This window comes from Pan troglodytes, chromosome 1 (genome assembly GCF_028858775.2).
Source record: "Pan troglodytes isolate AG18354 chromosome 1, NHGRI_mPanTro3-v2.0_pri, whole genome shotgun sequence".
Taxonomy (NCBI): Eukaryota; Metazoa; Chordata; class Mammalia; order Primates; family Hominidae; genus Pan; species Pan troglodytes.
In genome coordinates, this window is record NC_072398.2 from 77,887,456 (window position 1) to 77,895,509 (window position 8,054).

The following is an 8,054-nucleotide window of genomic DNA, read 5'->3' on the forward strand; positions in this document are numbered from 1 at the left end:
TTCTTGGTTCATGTGATATGTGAGGATCCTTTACTCCAGGTTGCCAGCCAGTTTTTATTGTTGTTGTTGTCTTTCTTTTTTTCTTTTCTTTGTGTGTGTGTGTGTGTGTGTGTGTGTGTGTGTGTGTTACTGAGAGTCTGGGTTTATTCATCACACTGGGTGGGTCTCGAGTCCTTATCCTTGAGGCTACTGCAGAGAGGCAGAGGACCATGCTTCTTCATGAGACAGGACTGGAGACTGCCTCCATATGAGAATGTATCCCCGTACAGGCCACCAAATTATTTGAAATGTTTGTTCCTTGGTGCTGTAAAGAAATAGCACTTGAACATAAATTTAATTTCCTCAGCAAGGCCATTTTTATGCTTTTTGCAGAAAGGGTACACTTGCCAGCAGTTTTGCCATGACAGTACACCAAACAAAGGAGACAGGGTCATTTATAACTTGATGTGTCCACCTTACTGCTGTGTTCAGTTTCCATTGGCTGGAATGGGACCTCATATTCTGTATTTGTCCCGATTGGCTAGCAACTTAGAACTTTTTAAAAGAGGCAAAGGCAGAGGAGAACAAAGGAAGGGGGAAATAACTTGTGGAACGTTGAGAAAAGTAAAAACACCTTCAAATAAGGAAGAGAAACAGGCTATGACCTAATGCTTGCTTGGAATAGTATAAGCATGCCAAGGCAAATATTTAGGCTAAATTGTAAGAGCTAAGAACATAGAGTACATTGATTTCTTTATTATGGCTAGCAGATATTTAAGAATGTTAGTATAGGTCTTTGAATAAATTTTGCTTTTAAGGGAAGTTACTATTTATTCCTAATTAGATAAGGAGGAAAGTCTTTGAAGAGGAACCTCTACTTTACTTTTTACAATGCTGAAGAGTGGCAATGTGACTATTAGGTACAAAATTGTCATCTTGCCATTAGTGTCAGTTACCATGATAAAATGACATTCAATTTAACCATCATAAAAGCATTGACAGTGGATGAATTAGGATTATAGAATATTGGATTTGATAGACTTTAGTCATTATCTGCCCTCTATTATATGTTGAGATGAGAAAACTCAGTCCCAGAAAGGTGAGGTAACTTTTCTAGAGACTACAAAAGTAACCTAATAGTAGAAGGCAAGAGGGTAAACATTATTGCAGAGTTAAAACAAAATGGTTTGGTAATGCAGAAGCAGAGGAGACTATTTTTGGCTGGAGGGACTCAGGAAAGCCTGAGGGAGAACAACATTTGACCTAGGCATTGTAGGAAGGATGGAATTTTAACTATTAGAGGCTGGGGAGGCAATAGTGGAGTAGCATTGAGACAGCCAGCTGGGAGGATGTCCCCAGAAAAACTCCAACCAGCATGCACACAGGGATGGAGCCTCAAAAATTTGCACCATTTGCAGTGGGGAGGAGCCTGGCCCCTCCTTTTCCTGTGTGGAAACTGGAATTCAAATGACCAGGTGGGAAGCACTCTAGCAGGGGACTCTGGCCTTGTAGAGAGTCCCTGTTTCCTTTTTTTCTTTCTTTTCACCCAATAAAACCCTGTCTTACTCACCATTCAAATTGTTTGAGAGCCTGAACTTTTGTGGCTGTGGGACAAAGAACCCCATCTTTAGCTGAACTAAGGAAGAGTCCTACAACATTTTTGGCACCCAACGTGGGGCTTGAGAAGTGGCAAGTGAACTGGGGACTCAAAACCTCTCAACGTTCGTTCTAAGCCTTTTCATCCTCAAATTTCTGAGGGTAGGGGAAACCATTCCCCAATCCTCTATTGCTCCCAGGCCTTTTCCTTCCTTTTTTGGGACTGACCAGCAAGCAGTAGCTCCCCGCTGCTCTCCCCTCCCTTCTGGGGCTGGAACGCATGGTCCAAGTGTCCTGTACAGCCAGCTGGCTGTTGTTTTCCACCATGCACCACCAAAGCCTTCACCTTCCCCTGCTAAGGGGCTTTACTCCATTGGACAGTAATTAAGCTTTTCTCCTGGTGGAGGAACCAGTTGTGTAAGAATAAGAGGGTCTTCCCCAGGCATTTTAAAACTTTTTTTCTTTTATCTGCCCCACCCCATCAGCAGTGAACCTTTAATTTTTTTTTTCTTTTAGAAGACGTTTTTACTAGGTCAGGCCCCACACCTATCACCGTTTATGTTTTCTGCAAAGCTTTTATTGTGAAATCAAGCCTCCATTTTGTTTTACATCCTGAGGGCATGGCTGGTAACCACTGCTTGGCAAGGCTTTGCTTAGCAATCCTGCCTTAGGGGATGAGCCCTCTCTGGTTTGATGTCTGCATGTTTTCCTAGCCTTGTCTCTTAAAGGTACCCACCCAGTGACTGGGTTTTCTTGTGCTTGTCTGCTTGTGTACTGTGTGTGACGTCTGTAAAAACGGCTCTAATTAATCTGGCTCAAAGAAGGACAAACACTTGAATCTAATATTTTTTAAAGGAAAGATAAAATTTCTGGTACCTTTCAGTTCACTTGACTTTAATCTTTAAGAAATAAAACCAGCCGTAAAGACTACGGTAAAATGCAGGTCAGATGCAAGGTTTGCTAAGTTTTTTGAGGTTACAAACTGTTTTTTGGGTTTTGAGACCTGTCTGTCTTGCCTGCTTCACAATTGGTAGGGCCTGGGGATATATGGAACTAAACACACCCTAGATTAAGAAGGCAAACCTTTGCAGCCCTTACCACACAGTTAAAGCAATTTAGCAGGTTTTACATTAAAGTTAAAAATTGCCAGGAGTTACCATTATATCACATAATCTAAAAATAGATTTACACGCAAGATGCCTAAGAACGGTAAAATGTGTTTTTTAGTAAAAGGTTATAAGAAGGCATGGAAATGTAAACTTTTGCCTTGGGTTAAAGGATTGTTTTGAGTTAGGTAGGAAAAGTTGAACGTTCAAACAAGTGATAGAAGCATTGTGGAAGTTAATCTTGCAGAAGAGGTTGTCTATGTGAACATATTAGCTAAATTCAAAGGGTTATAAAAGTTTTTGCTTCTTTTAAATTTCTCAGTATCATTTTGGCAAAATAAATAATTTATGGTAACCTGGAATTCTATTTCATAATATCAAGTGCTTTAAACATATTTAATAGGCTTCCCAAAATCAAACTTCAGTTTCCAAATGGTCTTTCCTGACACCTAACTCTTTGGATAGTCCAGAGGGCCCCTAGAATGTCCAGAAAAGAGAAGTAAACAGGATTATTTGACATGTTTAGGTACATGGTATTGCCAAAATGATGTTCAGTCTTCTTTAGGTTATATCTTGGTAAATAATGCTAATATATGTTCCAATATTGTATGGGATTTCTAAAATTCTAATGTCTAAGTGTATGCTATCAATCATAATAAGGTTGTGATGTTATTGTAAACCATGGAGATAACCAAACTTCTTTGTCAGTTTTGTTTCTAACTGTAACTACCCTGGACATTTTGTAATTCACAGACAGTTGTTGTCTTGTTCTAATCCTTTTCAAAAGATTGTTTATAACAAGCTATAGAACTTTAACAGGTGCTCTCAAAAACAGATTTCTGATAACTTTAGAGATTGTAACATTGGAATAAAAGAAAATGTACAGGACTCATAAAGAGCTGAAATATTCACAAATATCAAGCAAAACAAGAGTTAACTAAATGGACTGAACTGAGAAAGCTGAAGCAACCTTTTTGACTTTTGCTTGGAATATTGATGACCCTTATTTTGTTTTTCAGTCAAGGAAACTCATTTTGAGCTATTTATGGCCTTTAATAATTAAGCAAGGTGTACTCCTATTATCAAAATTTGGAGCATGTTTGTTTCTCTCTCTCTGCCCAGTTCCTCCAGAATTTAGAACCTATCTGTGAGTATTCTTAACTTCTGGCAATATAGTTGTTTGCATCCGTGCAATAAGAATCCATTTTTCTTTTGCAACAGAACACAATTGGAGAAAGTGGTTATTTTACCAAGGCTTTGACTGGAAGGGTATGCTTCCTCTTAAGGAGTTAATCTCAACTGACAGAGCCAATAAAAGCCCAGTGGGGAAACTGGCCTCATACCCTTGTCTACATAGTCCCTGTACAGGGTTCCTGACCTGTGGTCAGTAAAGAATATCACTTTCTAACAGGTCTAGGAGCTCCAAGTTTATCTTGGGAACTTGAGAGGATCACCCAACTCACAGGTGTTTAAGGATACAAACCCATGGATGGGCTCAGTTTTAAAAGGTCTTATCTGAGACTCCTTGTGGAACAGACTTCCATCAAAGCCAATCTAAAAGGCCTATGTAAAAATAATTATTCTTGCTGGACTTTATGCAAATAATCAGGCCAAGTATAAGACTAAAGTCTATTTAAACAACTAATTCCTATGATTATTTGTTTCTTAACAAAAATGAGGACTGGAGAGACAGAAATTACGTTCCAAAACTTATCACATATTTGTCACTAAATTCTAAACTCAATAGTTGTTTTTGAGTTTTTGCCTATATTTTAGACTAACCCTGCTTGCTCCTGTGAACCAACCAGCAATCCCTGGCTGCAGCTCAGAAAGAACAAAAGGGATGGGTAACATAGAAATCTGGATCAATAGTCTAGTTCCGAGCAATTATCCTGCAAATCCTGCCAGGTGATGGGAATAAATAGGATGCCCCAGACTTGGAGGTTTTCTTTTGGGGAAAGTGAGACCAAGGGAGCTAACCAAAACTGAGCATCATGCACCCAAATCCCGGCAAGCGTAACTACAGCTACCAGTTATCTGGGTGTGTCACAAGACATCCTTTCCTCTCCCTTGTTGGAGGAGGACTTAATTCCACAGCCTCACTTTAGCATTTGGCTTATGATAAGGAGTCCATGCAACCCCCCAAGATAAATTCTTGTCCCAGACTCAGTTCCAAGTGTTGGGTCAAAGCCCTAGGAAGAAAACTGGATCTGAGGAATCCAGAGGCAGATAGCAACAGAGGTTAAAAGGCACAGCACAGGTGAGTGTGGCTCATTCCTGCTGATTAAGCCAAGCCCAAGCTTCCTGTTTCATGGATACAGGCTATATTAATATCCATAGCATAAATGCCATCTAGGGAACTCCAAGGCTACTGACAGCAGGGGAAACGGCATACGTGAGTAAAAGTGGATGACTCCCCTGCCGACCCCCCCTGCTTCATGGGTGCAAGCCACTTTAAAACCCATGGCAGCACCTGCCAAGGTCACTGGAACTTGGGGATGCAAGGATGGAAGATGAAAAGAGGACACTCTTCCCTCTCTCCCTCATGTATCCCATGTATCTGCTAGGAAAAGAAGGGAACCAGAGATGTCTGCTCTCCTCTTTCTAGATGGGTAGCGATTCATCTTCAGTCTGTACCTCTTTCGAATGCATCCTGAACCCCTGGGACTCCTTTAAAAAATGCCTTCTTTTTTCCTTTTTCCCCCTCAGTTCTCTTCACAAATAGGTAGTTGCATCTTCATACTATGAGACACTCACATCAGATGCATCCTCCAAACTGGAAAGAGTTAATTTCCCAAACCTTAAACTGGTTGGCTTAGGATTGGGCTCAGGGGAAGGAAACCCAGAAGCCCAACATTCCGGCAAAAAGGTGAAGTTTTTTACTTTAAACAATTTTTTTTTTAACCAGTCGGGCTTTTGGCCTCCCTCTCCCTGTGCAAACTGGAAAAAGACCTTAGAATTTTTGAGCTGTCTTTGTCCCTCCCTTTGTTTTGCTTTGATATATGTTTTCTAATAACCCGGTTTGTTTGTCCTTGCCTTCAGGCCATCGAACTCCAAATGGTCATGCAACCAGAGCCTCTGACAATGGCCCGTTTTGCCAGGAACCCTTAAATAGGCCTCTGAGGAAGCTCTGACTGCTGTTTCCCCAAAACAGTGCCACCTGTCAGCAGGAAGCTGTTAAGATTGGTCTTTGTCCTTATCCTTATTTTAAGGGCAGTTAGATGTACTTCTTTAGAGGGGGGAATGAGACAGCCAAGTGGGAGAAGGTCCCTGGAAAAACTCCAACCCACCTGCGCACTGGGGTGGAGCCTCAAAAATTTGCACCATTTGTAGCGGGGAGGAGCCTGGCCCCTCCTCTTCCCGTGTGGAAACTGGAGTTTGAACTCCAGGGCAGGAAGCACTCTAGCAAGGGACTCTGGCCTTGCGGAGAATCCCTGTTTCCTCTTAATTCTTCCTTTTTACTCAATAAGGCCCTGTCTTACTCACCATTCAAATTGTCTGTGAGCCTGAACTTTCATGGCTGTGGGACAAAGAACCCCGACTTTAGTTGAACTACGGAAAAATCCTGCAACAGCACAAAGCAAGACCAAGTGCCGCCATCTCTGTAGAATAGTAAGTCATGTGGTTTGGCCGGAAAGCAAGCATGGTGGGCATAGCAGTGGGAGGTAAGGCTGGGAAGATAGGTTACAATCAATTAGAGAGTTTTGAATGACAAAGGAGGTGATAAACCTGTGGCAGCTATGAGAATGTGCCTCATGGATCTCTAATATAGTTAGTACAGGCAGTATAATTGACCAAGCTCTTTAGCTGCTGTACTTGAGATACATTTCGGTGCTTGTGCTAAGTCTCACTTTCCTATGAGCTGTTTTCAGCCAGTGGGTAAGTATGTTAGAGAGACTTGGGACACCTTTGGTGGCTTGAAGACTTCTCAATGGCCCTGATGAATCTTCCTTAGACTGCACAGCAGTCTAAGATGTTTCTACCCAACCTTTCTCCCCTCTCTTTTTCACTCAGTGTCAGACTTGTTGCAATCTGATGACTCTTCCAGCTTTTCACTCCTTTATTTTAGTCTTCTTTCAGTTACTATAGCAGAATATATAAAGCAAAATAAATTTATTTTCTTTTACAAAGAAAAGAAATGTATTTCTTATAGTTCTGAAGGCTAGGAAGTTTAAGATTAAGGAACTGTCATTTAATTGGCCTCTGGTGAATGTCTTGATCTGCACTATAACATGGCAGAGAAGTGAAAGCGGAAGTGGACATGTGGAAGAGGAAAGAGATGGCTGTCTGAATTCCTTCGTGATACTGGAACCTCCCTGACCCAAACACCTCTCACTAGGTTCTACCTCCCAACACTGCTGCATGGAGGAATTAAGGTTCCAACTCATGGACTTTTGGGGGACACACTCAAACCTTAGCATACTCTCTCCTTATTTTCCTTTATACGGGTATTTTCCTTAATAAAATCCTTGCATATTTAGTCTCATTTTGACATCTGACCTGGATTAAGTAGAATCTAGTCTTAGAAGCCTTATACTTAGCTTCATTAATCCATTTAGTCACAGGGCATAATGGGCAAGAAAGTGAGTCCTGTTAACACATTCTGCCTCCTTGGAAACAGCCAAAGTTGCAGGTCAGGAGCAGCAGCTTCCAGGATGAAAGACTGATGGTACAAAAGAGGCTTCCTTTTTTATCCTCATTATAATGTGGATGCTGGATTCTTTCTGGGTTAAGCATTTTCAATCTTTATTATTTGAAATTATTGTTTCAAATTTTATTACATACCATGGCCCTAGTATTTTGTTTAAAATATCTTTATTTTTCTGTAAAGAACAAGTGTGCCATATTTAGCTTTTGATAGAAAAAATTAAGAAACTATCATAAAGGGAATAGCTAAAAGAAAGGTTAGTAAAGGGAGCCATCACAAGGAGAGATTTTGGAAAAGGGTGGTGTCTTAGTCCATTTTGTGTTTCTGTAACAGAATATCTGAGACTGGGTTATTTATAATAAACATAAATTTATTTGGCTTAGTTGTAGAGGCTAGGAAATTCAAGACCAAGGGGCCAGCATCTGATGAGGGCCTTCTTGCTGTGTCCACCCACGGCAAAGGTGAAGGCAGAAGGGAAAAAGAGTGTGTGGGGAAAAGAGGGAGCCAAACTTGCTTTTATAACCAACACACTCCTGAGATAATGGGATTAATCTTTTCATGAGGGCAGAGACTTCACCTAATCACCTTATTAGGCCCCATCTCCCAATACTATTACAAGTTTCAAACACATAACTTTGGGGGACATATTGAAACTATTGAAGGTGATAACCAGTTGACATTCTTTACAGGAGAAGAACAAAAATTGTAAACTGCAGTTGGAGCAC

The 8,054-nt window shown here is 40.9% G+C and overlaps 1 long non-coding RNA gene across 2 annotated transcripts in view; it reads left to right on the forward strand.

Annotated features, from left to right (window-relative positions):
- LOC112206015 (uncharacterized) overlaps nt 1–8,054 on the forward strand; it is a 133,763-nt gene that overhangs the window by 32,169 nt on the left and 93,540 nt on the right. The window lies entirely within an intron of this gene.